General features: G+C 36.1%; 1 long non-coding RNA gene across 1 annotated transcript; it reads left to right on the top strand.

Moving 5' to 3' along the window:
- Positions 1-207: 207 nt before the first annotated feature.
- Positions 208-8720, top strand: LOC137478634 (uncharacterized). The gene is made up of 4 exons (XR_011001707.1): positions 208-1458; positions 4315-4388; positions 6641-6741; positions 8048-8720. It is a non-coding gene; the product is annotated as an uncharacterized lncRNA (long non-coding RNA).
- Positions 8721-12664: the final 3944 nt, after the last annotated feature.

Here is a 12664-nt window from a genome sequence, read left to right as displayed (position 1 = left end):
CATAGAGGCGAAGAAATTTGATAGACTGGTAGTTTGTCCAGTGTCGTTGGAGAGGTGGCACGTTCACCCTCCAATCCATTGGCACCTTTTGAGAACTATAAATGATTGGAGTCAGAGGAAATAAATTAGTCTCTTCATCGTGACCTGAGCTGTGATGCATCATTTTTCCTTGTGTCCTCTGGTGACACACTCGAAATCATGAAGTGGATTTTAACTCTTTTGTTTAGTGTCTTTTTAGAGATTCACAGACTATTCTGAGCTGGAAGGGATCCACAAGGATCCTCGACTCCAGCTCTTAAGTAAATGTCCCGTATGGGGATTGCACCCACCACCTGGGTGTTACCAGCTCCATGTTCTAACCAACTGCTACTCCAGAAAATTAACAAATCTAACTACAAATATCAATGTGTTCTGTCAACGAACCCACACATCATGAAGACATCACAATATCCCTGCTGTATGCTGCTCTGCTTGAGAATTTTGAAGCCCAGATTGCCTGGTCTGGTGGAAATATTTCTAGCGCAGATATATAGGTGCAAGCTCTGCCATTTCACAAGCAGGATCAAAACAAGATCAGGAGACACCTGTCTCAAATCTGTGAAACTAATATGGCATGTTGAATTTCAGGCTGCCCTAAAATGGACCAAGGTAAAAATGAGTTATATAGCATTGGAGATGAAAAGAATGAAAACAAAGAAAATCTTGCAGCAAATTACTCTGTTGTTGCCTGTGTATCAGATGCCTTAAAATAAGAGTCCTTGCTGTTGTGAAATGAGCTCAAGCATAATCCTCATGCATCTCACTCCTGTGAAATGAACACCTGGTTTGGAGAACTAGCAGCTTATTTTCAACTTGAGGAACCTTGCAGTGCTGACTTCTCTTCCATATTCCAAGAGAAAGGACAGATAAACCCACTCTATGCCTCTTAGCATCTGTCACGTTTCCAGTGTTAGAACCCAGACATTTGCTGGGGAAATCAAAAGCCCCTAAGGCTCAATGAAAGTGTAAACATCATAGGAAAATCAGTTGAAAGCTGGATCTAAAGGCTCAGCTCACCCTATGGAAGATGCTTGTGCCTTAAAGCTGGGTTCTGAGAGAAAGCAGCATTTCTGAATGTGTGGAATGTAGCACTAGAGCCACAAGATGCTGAGAAAATCCATTTAAAGGGTCATGATGTAGATCATGGCTTTAAATGTGTTTATTGTCACATGACTGAGTAGGTCTTAATGGAAAATCATTGAAAAACACACATGTGAATAAAAGAAAACTACCAGTGCTCCATCTGTGAAAGTGCTTTTATATCACTTTATAAAAGTGCCTGGAAAATGTACAGAAACAGCCATCAGAGGACACCTCATCTCAGTGCACATCATCTGAGACTGAGCAGATAAGCAGTCTTCATGTAGCTTGTTTGGCATTATCAGGATATGGTTACATCCACACACAGTGATTTTATCAGTAAGTCAGGTTTTATTTTTTGCTCTCATCCAGTTGCCTCCTCAGTTTAAACTTATTGCTGCAAATAACTTTGGTCAATGCAAAATGTATGGAGCCTTTCACTATGAACTGTAAAATCTATCATCAGAAGCTACTGTAAAACATCTACATGCTGGTTTGAGCAAAGAAAACATAAGAACTGTAAAATTTCTAAAAATGTGTTGTAAATGTTCACATTTTGATGATATTCATTCTGCAAAATCCTGTCTCATTTCATATTTTGGATTATGAATATTTATATGACTAGTTGACCATCATATTCCAACAATTTCAATATTAGTAGCTTTTTAATGACTCTTAACATTACTGTGAAGGTACTTCTATCTAGGTGAATGCTTTTTAGCTCTATATTTCGTGACATTTCTAATAGCTAAATATTATCTCCATTTATAAATAAAAGATCTTGACTAGCATAATCTGTCTCCTAAATCACAAAAGGACATTGTTCCAGTATTCTAGTTCTGTTCCCCTTTGCATTAACTACAAATGTCACTTTTGTACCAATTAAATTTTTTTTCTCATTGCTTAAATAATGTTTCTGTTAGCAATTTCAAGTGCTTTGCCCTCTGTAAAACTATGTATTTAGTGCTCACCTTCATGTCTGTAGGTTAAAACTTGACTGGCAGTGCACAAAGGTAGTCTGGGCATTTTTCTGTTTAACCATTCAGTATTGCAGGTGGTTGCAGTGATTAATTGATTTTAGCAAGGTTTCCCTGGCTGCTGCTGGCATATAAACCAAATTCTTGCTTTGTGGGTTGAACTACTGCTTTGGTTCTGATTGCTCAGTATGGCCAAGTGAAAAAACAGGTGATTGTGAAATAAGGTGATGCCTCACGGGTGTGTCCTGGAGTTTGTGGCAGTGGTCAGGTAAGGAAACTGGCAAGGTTAGGAATGTGGAACGACAGGGCATCCTGTGGTTGTAGCCAGGCATCTGTGTCATGATTCAGGGTTTAGATTGGATTATGAAGGGTTTTGATGGAAAGGTTTAGATTGAATTATGTGTTATGCTGTCTAGTTTTGATGCCTTTGTTGTCTTTGGGATACATGGGCTTGTTCAGAGGTTTTTACTGCTTGACAGGGCAGGAGATAGAATTTTTTAAAATGCTATAGCAGAATTTCTGGAGGAAAAGTAATTGAGAAAATGGCAATTTTTAGAACTAAAAGCAAAACAGGTTTTTTTTATTTGCTTCACAATGACTTACAGTATCCCCTTGATTGTGACTGTAAGCCAAGAACACGGCTGCAGTCCAATATAACTTGTTCTCTAAAGGGGTAGGAAGGAAAGCACATGGAAAGACAATTGAAATTCACAGTATTTCAAAACAGAGATGACTATAGCAGTGAAAAAATTTATGAGTGCTTATACAAACTTGGTTTTTAAGTGAAAGGAGAACTGCTTTTTATTAACAAATTATAAATTTTCTCTTGAATGAGTATTTTCATTCCTTTTGGGTGGGAGGTGTGGGGATCAAAAATCCATCTTCCTTACAACCGTAGTGAGAAAACCTGGAACTGGGTTTCCTTAGATGCTCTTTTGTCAATTTCCATTATGTCTGGGGGCGATGAATTTTGAAGATTATAACTTACTATTCATTGTTATGTTAACATGCAGAAAGTTTACATAATTTTAGCTTCCTAGTGAAAAATTTAATAGGTTAAATACTTCACAATTTTTAAAGCTCTTGGTAGTATTGTGGAATTGTAATTATTTTATATTTTTTTCTGAATATTTCTTACATTTTTATGATAAATGTGAGCAAAGGAAACCTTTCTAAGTATTTATTTAACACCATGCTAATTTCTATACATTTTTGAGGTGCAGAAGAAACAATAAAGAAATGAAGAAATTTCAACTCGCTAATGTTTTTCAGATGTTTCATTCCATTAAAGGAAGCTTAACTGTAAAATTATAAGGAACTGTTGTCTGCTGATTACTTGTGCTTGTGGAGCTAATAGAATGAGAGCCTTCCTGCTGGCTATGGGGATAGTTTTTGAAATGGTTTTAAACACAGCTTCTTAGCACTAAGCTTGTGTTTTAATTTAGTATCAAGTTCTCACTGTAATTGCTAATGTTATTTGGTACAATATGCTTGTTGTAGCTTTTAACCTATGTGAAATCCTAACTGGTTAGTGGAAAGCAATGTACAAATTGAATCTTAAATCTTAAAAAAAAGAGTTCAGAAGTTTCTATGAAGTTATTTTATGCTGAAACCTTTACAAGAAAGGGTTAGTGGTCTTGACTGCATTTCCCTTTAAACAGAAATCCTCTGTGTAAAACCTGCAACCTCCTACCACTACTTTCTCCAGACCAAATTTAGACTGTCAGCAGATGTGCTTAGAAATGTAAAGTGTGTTGTGTCTGCCACTAAAAACAATCCTTTGAGCTTGGGTATTCTGAAGTCCCTGTTCCTTCAATATTTTTCATATGCTCCACAATTCAAAACAAAATAACTCCACTGAAAGTGCATTATTTTGCTAACTCATTTTTATTTGTGGTTTGAAATCTTTGAGCTGCTTGTTATCATGTTTTGGTTTGTTTTGGTTTTTTTTCTGTTGTGACATTTTGGGTGCACTAAGCATTCTTAGAGCTGAGCTTTTGGATTTGCTGCCAGAGTCCCCATGGTCAAATTATGTCTTCATAATGAATAATTGCTCTTTCTTCTTAAATGCTGTGCATCTCAGCCAAATTTGGCCTCATATTGCCTAAGTAACCACAAAATACTTTATATAGGAGTTAAGTTTGAACGTTTATGTTAATAACTTCAATGTGGATAAATGTCTTCTATTTTAGATTAACATATCTGCTCTGGTTTTAAGCTACTCTAACAAACCATGGCTTTAAATACAACTAAGGAATGGATCGAGGTCTGCAAGCATCTCTGCAAGCACAGGTACTGTTTCCAACTGTACTGAATGCAAGATGTGAGATTTTCTTGCAGTTATTTTTCTTTTTTTTTCTCTTTCAGTGTTAAATATTCGCTTAATACAAGTGAAGGTACAAGTAAATTTGCTTTAATTGATGTAAGAAGGTTTTAACTTCATTAAGATAGGTTAGAACAGTGGTTTGAAGGGCAGGGAGAAAGGATTAGGGACTTCTTAGAGTTTGCTTGAAGGCAGTAAACCAGGATCCCCATCTTTCCAAGGCAGTAGGTGGGCTGGGGTGTGGCAGCTGCATTGAGCTTGCAGCGGAGCAGCTTTTACGTAGGCAGAGGAGAAAAGAAGGCAACATCCAGTGCAAGAGATCTGGATGGAAGGACATGATGAGATGCTTGATTTTTGAATACTTCTTAGGTTGATTTGTGTTTCTGATGGGTTCATTTTGGCATTTGATAATTGGTTAGTTGGATAACTAGCTGTTAGTTTAAAAGGAAATTCTGCCTTGTTAAGTTAGTAGCAGCAAGTCTGTCTTCCTCTGACAAATGTTGCTTCATCTCAGTGAAGCTTTATTTCCATCTGCAAGAGGTAGAGATCCTTGCTTCATACAAGGAAGACTCTATTACCTTATCATTTTGTTGTTGGGGTTGGGGATGCTATACTGCTGAGAATGTCAAAGCTGAAGGATGCTTTATGTCTGAAGCTTTTCTGGCTTTAGCTTTATGTCAATTGACTGGAATAACACCGGAATTGTAATACTTTTCATGATGACCATCTAAGTTCAATATTCAATATTTTACCCAAGGGTTTAATCTCTTTCCGATTTCTTTTTGGACATTTAATCATGTCAAATGTGCAAATCAACCAAAATGATTCAGCCAATTTTCTAGAAGGTATATGGGGAAAAATTTCTGTTCATAATGTTTTCCAGTGGAACCTGCAAGACTGTGGATACCTTTTATTTAAACAGCCCAAATAATCCATGGCTTGAAGGAAATATATAAGCATTTTTCAGGAGGCGTCTTCTGTTAGAACAGTTGAAAGGCCACATTCCTGATGGAAAAATCTGTTGAGATTTGGCCTTTTCAATGTCTCTGAAAAATGCAGTGAACAATGACAATACCTTACTGCAGGAAGCTAATTGTGACAGACCGTTTTAGGGAGGCAGGGACAGGAATTCGGAAAATTTGCCAGTTTCCTTTGGCACCTGGCTTGCAAAGGTTTTTAATTCTTTTAAAGGCGGCATATAAAAGATGTGGGATACTGAACACCAGTGGGGCTGGAAAACCTGTGAGCTGTTGCCAGAGATAAGGACGAGATGAGGAGATGAACTTAAGCAGAATTTGGCATGTTAGAAAAAGTGATAATGGGTCACGGCAAAGTGGGAAAATAGTAAAATAATGGGGAGTCTCAGAAAATGAGAATATCTTGGGCCACAGTTTGGTCTGAAGTGGACAGAAGCATTTAGTCTCAGACATGTGAACCAGCATTAAATTAACAGGGTGCACAATCACTTCTATTTACTATTGCTGCCATTACTCAAATGACAATTAGTTCAAGCATCAGAGAGTTTTGGTGTGTGTATGTATATATATTCCCCATTGTGAAACCTGGCATTAATGTTTTAACTTCTTAGGTATTTTGATTCCAAAAATGAAACCTAAAACTTGTCGGGTGTAGAAAAGAAAATAAAACCACACCAAAAAAAAAAAAAACAAACAAACAAACAAAAAAAAACCTCTCAACACAGGTCAAAAAGCCAAGTATTCATCTGTGTTGGTGGGTACACTTGCAAATTCTTCAATTGTCTGATTTGCCTGTATGCAAATTTCTGCTCCTAGTGATCCTTTTGAAATTCAGTGTGTAGAGTGGGTAAGTGCTTCATTAACCTTGCTTTATTCTTTAGAGAGCAGAGTAGATATACAAAAAAAAAAAAAAAAAAGAGACTAAGGTTACCAAGGCAACTTTGATTTTGGCAATTTAACTTTAATTTTGGCAATACCTAATTTTTATTTATTGTCTTAGCAACCTTAATGAGTTGAGGCTTTGCTTGTTTTTTAATACAGCTTTTATTTTATGTTATGGGAAATATGTTGGGAATTTACCTTAATATACTAAAATAAATGACCAGAAATGCTGTCTTCTTTAGCAGTACGTACTGCTGTATGTTCTGAGTTACTAGGTTCTACATTATTATACCCCATGAATGTGCCATACAGCGGCTATATAAAAGTTCACATATTTCTTCCTTATGTCCTGTGACATACAGACCCTTCAGAGTTACTGGCTTCAGCTCCATCCCAACATCCTTACATGTGTTAATGGTGTCTTGACTGAACCATGCTGGTGCACACTGAATTGGAGAGTCAGGTAAGTGTTTGTTTATGCTTGGATACAGCAAATGAAAAAAACAATAAGATTCTTAAATATTTTTTAATCTGTACGTGGTCACAAAACAATTTATCTTCCCTTTTCTCTTAGTCACTAGAGACTCCAGAATCCAGCACTATTTGCAATCTGATGCTTGCTGTGTCATCACATTAAAAAGAGTGGGCAATTTAATAAATAAGGCTTGGTGACGCTGGGTGAAGAAAAAAGTCTTGAAATTTTTCTTTCTGTAAACAGCAATCTGCTGAAATGTCTCACATGATCAGGTTCTGCTTTTTACAAATTATCTTCAGAGTTGGTACTACTGTTTTGAGATTCATTTATTTATATAACAATTAACATCAGCTTTTGTATCTTGTTTGTTTTGGGAGGGTGGTGAAAGGATAATTTTTGGTATTTTGGTAGTTTGTTGCTAGTACAAAAGCAGTAATATACAAACTATGTCAACACCAAAAAAATTGAGTCAGATTAAGTTGTTCTGTTCCAAATGGTACTTGCATGGTTGAAAGTATTTCATTTACTCTGAAACAAACACTGGGTATCTTCTTAATCATGTAATGGGGTTTTTTCCCCCTAATTTTACAAAGTATGTTATATATTTAAAAGTGTTGCAATGCAGCATTGTTTTTCTTAATACATCTCACTGATCTTTGTATTAGTCTTAACAACATAATTAGCATTTTATGTTATTTTAACTATTTTTGAATATTCATATCATATTGAAAACCAATTCCATGTAGCATGGTAGCTGTATTATGTAAAAAGGTTGGTTGTTATTTATCTGCATGTATTATGATCACTGAAGTTTACTCGGGGAAACTTAGAAAAGACAGGAATGTTAGAAATGTGCATTGTAGGATAAAGCTTTTATATGATAAATACATTGTAATCTGGTAAAACAAAGTGATTCAGGTCAAATGAGAAACCTGAAAATCATGTTTCTCCTTCCTGCATTGTCACTTATAAAAAGAAAGGGATATTTATTGTTGTGGCAAGTGTGTCAAACACAGTAGTAACTTTTCAAATGCTGTCATTTTTATGATTATAATTTGTGCTTACCTAATTTTTTTTTCTTTCGTTGTGCTGAGCAGCACTTTAGCAATTTTGTAATGCAAGTGTGCATCCAGTAATGATAATCTGTACTTCCAAGATGTGTGTGAATGGCAGTTAAACATTTCTGTAAATCACTTGCCTATTCATTGTATTTGCAGCATACGCAAAAATAAAACAGAGCAGACCTTTCTTCAAAATTACTTATCTTTAACTTACATCCAATTTTACCCTACAGGTTAAAAAAACCCCAAACAACACAACAAATGAACAAACAAAAACCAACTCAAATTACTTTTCTTGAGAAGCTTTATTTTATGTGTGTTTCACAAACGTAGCACAGAATGAGGAGCAAGGTTTATTTTCTCTACAACATTGTCTTTCATCACCTGAAAGTTTCATATCTCAGATTTTTAAGTCTTTCCATCACTGATGGTATCATAAAATATTGGTATAGTGTATTTTGTGTTTCTTTTTGAATTAGTTTACTTCGCTTATTTCTTAAATGGCAATCCAAAGAAGAGTTGAAGGAGCATATGGAAAATTACAGAACTGCTACCAGTCCTTTGTCTTCATTTTGGGATCAGGTATTCAAAATCAGACATCATTGAGTGGACATCACAAACAAACCCATCATGAAAAAACAACAAACCACAAATGAAAGAGAGGAAGAAAGAAGCCTGAAGAGAATCCTGTGCGTTTCAACACAAAAGGAACTTGAAAGAAGGATTCAAGCAGTGTGTACAGTAGGTATGATCTGTAGTATAGCAAAACTTGCTATTTTGTTTCTTAATTGCAGAATAGTTGGTAATCTGGCACATCTATTTATTTGCTTATTTACTTACATATTTTTGTAAGAAAGTTGCTCTTAGATAACTTGAACAAAAATAAGAATAGCTGCCTCCTACTTGGTTTGTAATAGTACCAGTCTTTGGAATAAATTAAGTATGTGCTGATCAAAAGGTGCGGCTAAGGCTTTCTGCTGTAGTTTGTTACAGGCAATAACAAACTACAGCCACTGAAATAGGCTCTTTCAGGAGCCAAGAGAAATGCTGTGATACTTCTTGGAATTCTGCAAGTTAACTAGGTGACAAAAGAGCTTCCTTTGGGGCATGGCTGCATTTTTAAGAGGAATATTAACTGAAGCACCAATTTTATCAGTTAGTGTAAAATTCTACTAATCTGCACCGGTAAGAGTTAACACCAAGACTTTGCCTTACCTCAAGTGCATCCTTTCTTCCAAAGAGATTTTGAGATGCTTTCCTGTTATTCAGAAAAGATCTCTTTTTCTTTGATAAAGAGGATAATAATCTCTAGCAGCCATCTGTCCATGAGTTGACATTACAAAATATTCTGATAGCTTTTCTAATATTTGGGTAGATAAGCTTGAGTACATCTCTTTCTCTAGGTTTCTTCTAAGTATGTACATTTGTCTTGGGATATTTTCTCCTTTTGTTGTTGTTTATGGCCATACATGTCTGTTACATTGTCAGAAAACATTTTTACAATAGTTTAACTAGAGAGGTCACTTTCTTACTTTCACAGTTGTGTTATCATAAATTAAATCATCAAAGCTTTTTCCCCAAAGGCTTCTTTATCCCACTGTTTTCTAGGACTTAAATAATTGTCTATACTGAATCTGGCTTTCCTCATTTGAAGTTGTTATTGCTGACAGGGAAAGAAATAAATACATGTTTTAGTAGCTCTCTGAAATTGGTATAATAAAAAGAAAGCAAAAATGCAATTTTGGGTGCAGCTAGTCAAAGGCCTAATTGCTTGAAGTGAGTTAGATCATTTTTATTAGTAAGCAGGGAGCAGACCAATGTGCTGATGACGTACCTTGCACATAGGCATCTGTCTTCTGGGCTTTTTTAAAATCAAGTAGTCGGTTAACAAAACTTATCTCTGTTTTAAGTAGCAGAAGTATAATGTTAGGCACTTTAAATTGTTACATCATTACAACAGTTACTTGTGGAGTGACAACCCAAATTTTATCTGAGGTTACGTTTGACATATAACGTCTGATGTATGCACTACAGCTCTGTTTTGAAGGAAAAATGAGCTTTTATGGACTGGGTCTCTGGAGCCCTCACTGGAAGAGGGAGATTAAGAACCTACTTGAACTTTTCATACCTACTTCTGACTCGACCTTTGCTTGACATTTGTACAGCAAAACAAACTTCATGTCAACACTGTTCATTTCCTACAGTCCCCCTGAGGTGCAAACTCATAAAACTGGCATTGGCCGTAGTCCCAGCCTGCAGCTGTCCCCTAAGTCTTTCCACTAAAGGCCCTGTCCCAACAGCAGAACGGGATCTGTTGGGAATCACAGCCAGCTCAGTGGTGTGTCCTGCTGCACAGATGGAATAGCTGATGGCAGAAGGGTGTAAGGATAACCCTGCTGTGCTGACTGTGACAGAGAGCACAGCCCTGCACAGAGCTCCAGAGTGCCAGAACAAGCTGCCTCATTTTCTCTTCGTCCCAAAATTGCCTCTCGTTATGCCCATATTAACAGATGCATATGGGAAGTATATTTTAGAGTCTATGGATACTGCAAAACTTCAAGGAATTCCTTTAAGCTGAGAAATATCTGTTGTCAGGAGGTTACCAGCAAAGTGTTGGTAGCGGGACCTGGAAATCCAGCTGTGTTCCTGGCTGTCCTGTGGCGCTTTGTTTGTTTTCCTCCAGGAGGGGGCAGCAGGTGAACAACATCAGGGGCTGGTTTTTACTTTTCAGACGCTTTTTCAGTGTCCCCCTCTGCCTGTGAATCCAGCAGGGGCTCCATACCGATGGGAGAGTTTAAAATTATAATTCCTACCTGTTTGCTACAAAGATAGCTAGAATGTACGAATCGGAAGTCTTCATTCTGTTCAGTATTACGCAGTAAAATTTATTCAGAAGAATCTATCTCAAGTTTTTAGAAAGGGCAGTTCAATATTTATACTTAAGATTGTATGAGAATGGCAGTAGGTGTGTATATATTTTAAAGGATAAAATAACCAAGCAACCCAACCCATTATTAGTTAATGTTACCTAAGTTTTACTTGACATCTTTAATTTTCCATCAAGTTGCCTATTGCAATTCAAAAAATAGCCTTTTTTTCCCATCAGAAAATAAAACTAAGTATACACTAAATCTAGTGATGCTTTTCATTCGTGTGTAATTAATGTGCTCATGTACATTCTATGCTCATGCATTCTGCTGACAGAGCATGGGAGTTAAAGTCCTCAATTCACAGCAGTGCTAATGATGCTAAACAATATAACCAAAATGTATTGCCCTTTTTCAGCCACAAAGTGCAGGTTTATAATCTATAACTTTATGGGGGTGTACCATGTTACTGATTGGGAGTATAGTGGGGTCTTCTGTAGGGAAAATGCTGATTATTACCCACCATTGTGAATTTCTTGAAAGTGTGTGGCTGTAATTCTGTTTAAGTTACAAAAAGCCACAGAGAGCAGTCAAACCTTTTCAGCTGCTAAATTTTATCCAGTAGTTTATATAAAGAAAGAAAAACCATAGTGGTTTCTGTGAGTATCAGCTGCTATAATCAGTGTTCAGAAGCTAACTGGGAAGAATGAAACTAATTCCTAACAGGACTGATTCACTGATAGACTTACCTTGATATTTTTCATTAAAATTGTGTTGTAATGCATGTGGGACCTTTGTGGAGCCTAAAACTTTATCAGGTGACGTGACTTTTTTTTTTTCTTTTGTGGTGATTTTTCCTTTTCAAAGATTACAAATGTTTAAGAGAAGAGGAGGAGATAATTACAAAGATTTATTCAGAATGGCACAACTTGCCTTTCAGAATTGCCTTTCATCTTAAATCTCACAGTTTAAAACACAGATTTTTTCATTCAGGCCCCATGGTTCTACAGAGGTTACTGATTTAGCACCTTTTATGCATCAAATGCTTCAACAACTGTCCTGAGTATTTAAGTTCCCTCATGAAAGTTCAGGGCTTTTATTCTTTGAGCATTGTAAGCTTAATTTTTCTAGTGCAGTAAATATCCACACAAATAACTGAGGATTAAATTCCCTTTTTCCTCTTTCTTGTTTTGAATACTGTTGCATAAAATAACTCTATGATTCACTCTTGCTTTGTGTAGTAATTAGCAGGAAGACTTACCAGTAGAAGTCTTGAGTATAGTATAAATTAATTCCATAGTATTCTAAAATACTTCTTTTTCTGAGTGTCTGGACTTGATTTGCCTTCACAAATATGTCATTAAAATAGCTCTGATTTCCTTATAGAGTGTTTAAAGAATGAGTAACCCTGTTTATTACATCCAATATATGAATGTATTACATGGTTTTGGGAATAGTATTTACTCAGTTATTAATTATTTACAGTGTGTTTTGAAAGAACATGGTTTCCTTTTGCTGGAAAGGTCAAAAATCTGGATAGATGTGTAAGCACTTTTTAAGCCTGCTATTGGTTTTCACAGGACAAGGATTTTTAAACTTCTATGCTTGTATTTCTCTCTTTGAAATTATTGTGGGTTAAAGATGTGACTTTAAAGCATTAAAGACTTGTGCTTGAATTTGTGAACAGCCAGTGCTTCCTCTGTTGTTCCTGAGGTATACTGAGGATGGTGAGGGGGATAATCCAGAAAATCAAGGAATTTGGGATAACAGATCTGTAATCTGCATTGGCCTTTTCAAATGTTTTACCATTTTCTTTCCGAGGAATCTTCTCTTTGTATATTAGCACATACATAATTTTAATATGGAGGGTTTTTTCTCCCTTTTTAAATAAATTCCATTTGCAGACCTGCAAGACTAACAGGTCATATAGCAGAGACAAAAAATTTCTAGAAAGCTTTGGTGGACCATTCAAACATCAAAATG

The sequence above is a fragment of the Anomalospiza imberbis genome, chromosome 1 (assembly GCF_031753505.1).
Source record: "Anomalospiza imberbis isolate Cuckoo-Finch-1a 21T00152 chromosome 1, ASM3175350v1, whole genome shotgun sequence".
NCBI lineage: Eukaryota > Metazoa > Chordata > Aves > Passeriformes > Viduidae > Anomalospiza > Anomalospiza imberbis.
This window is presented reverse-complemented; position numbering and strand designations above follow the sequence as displayed.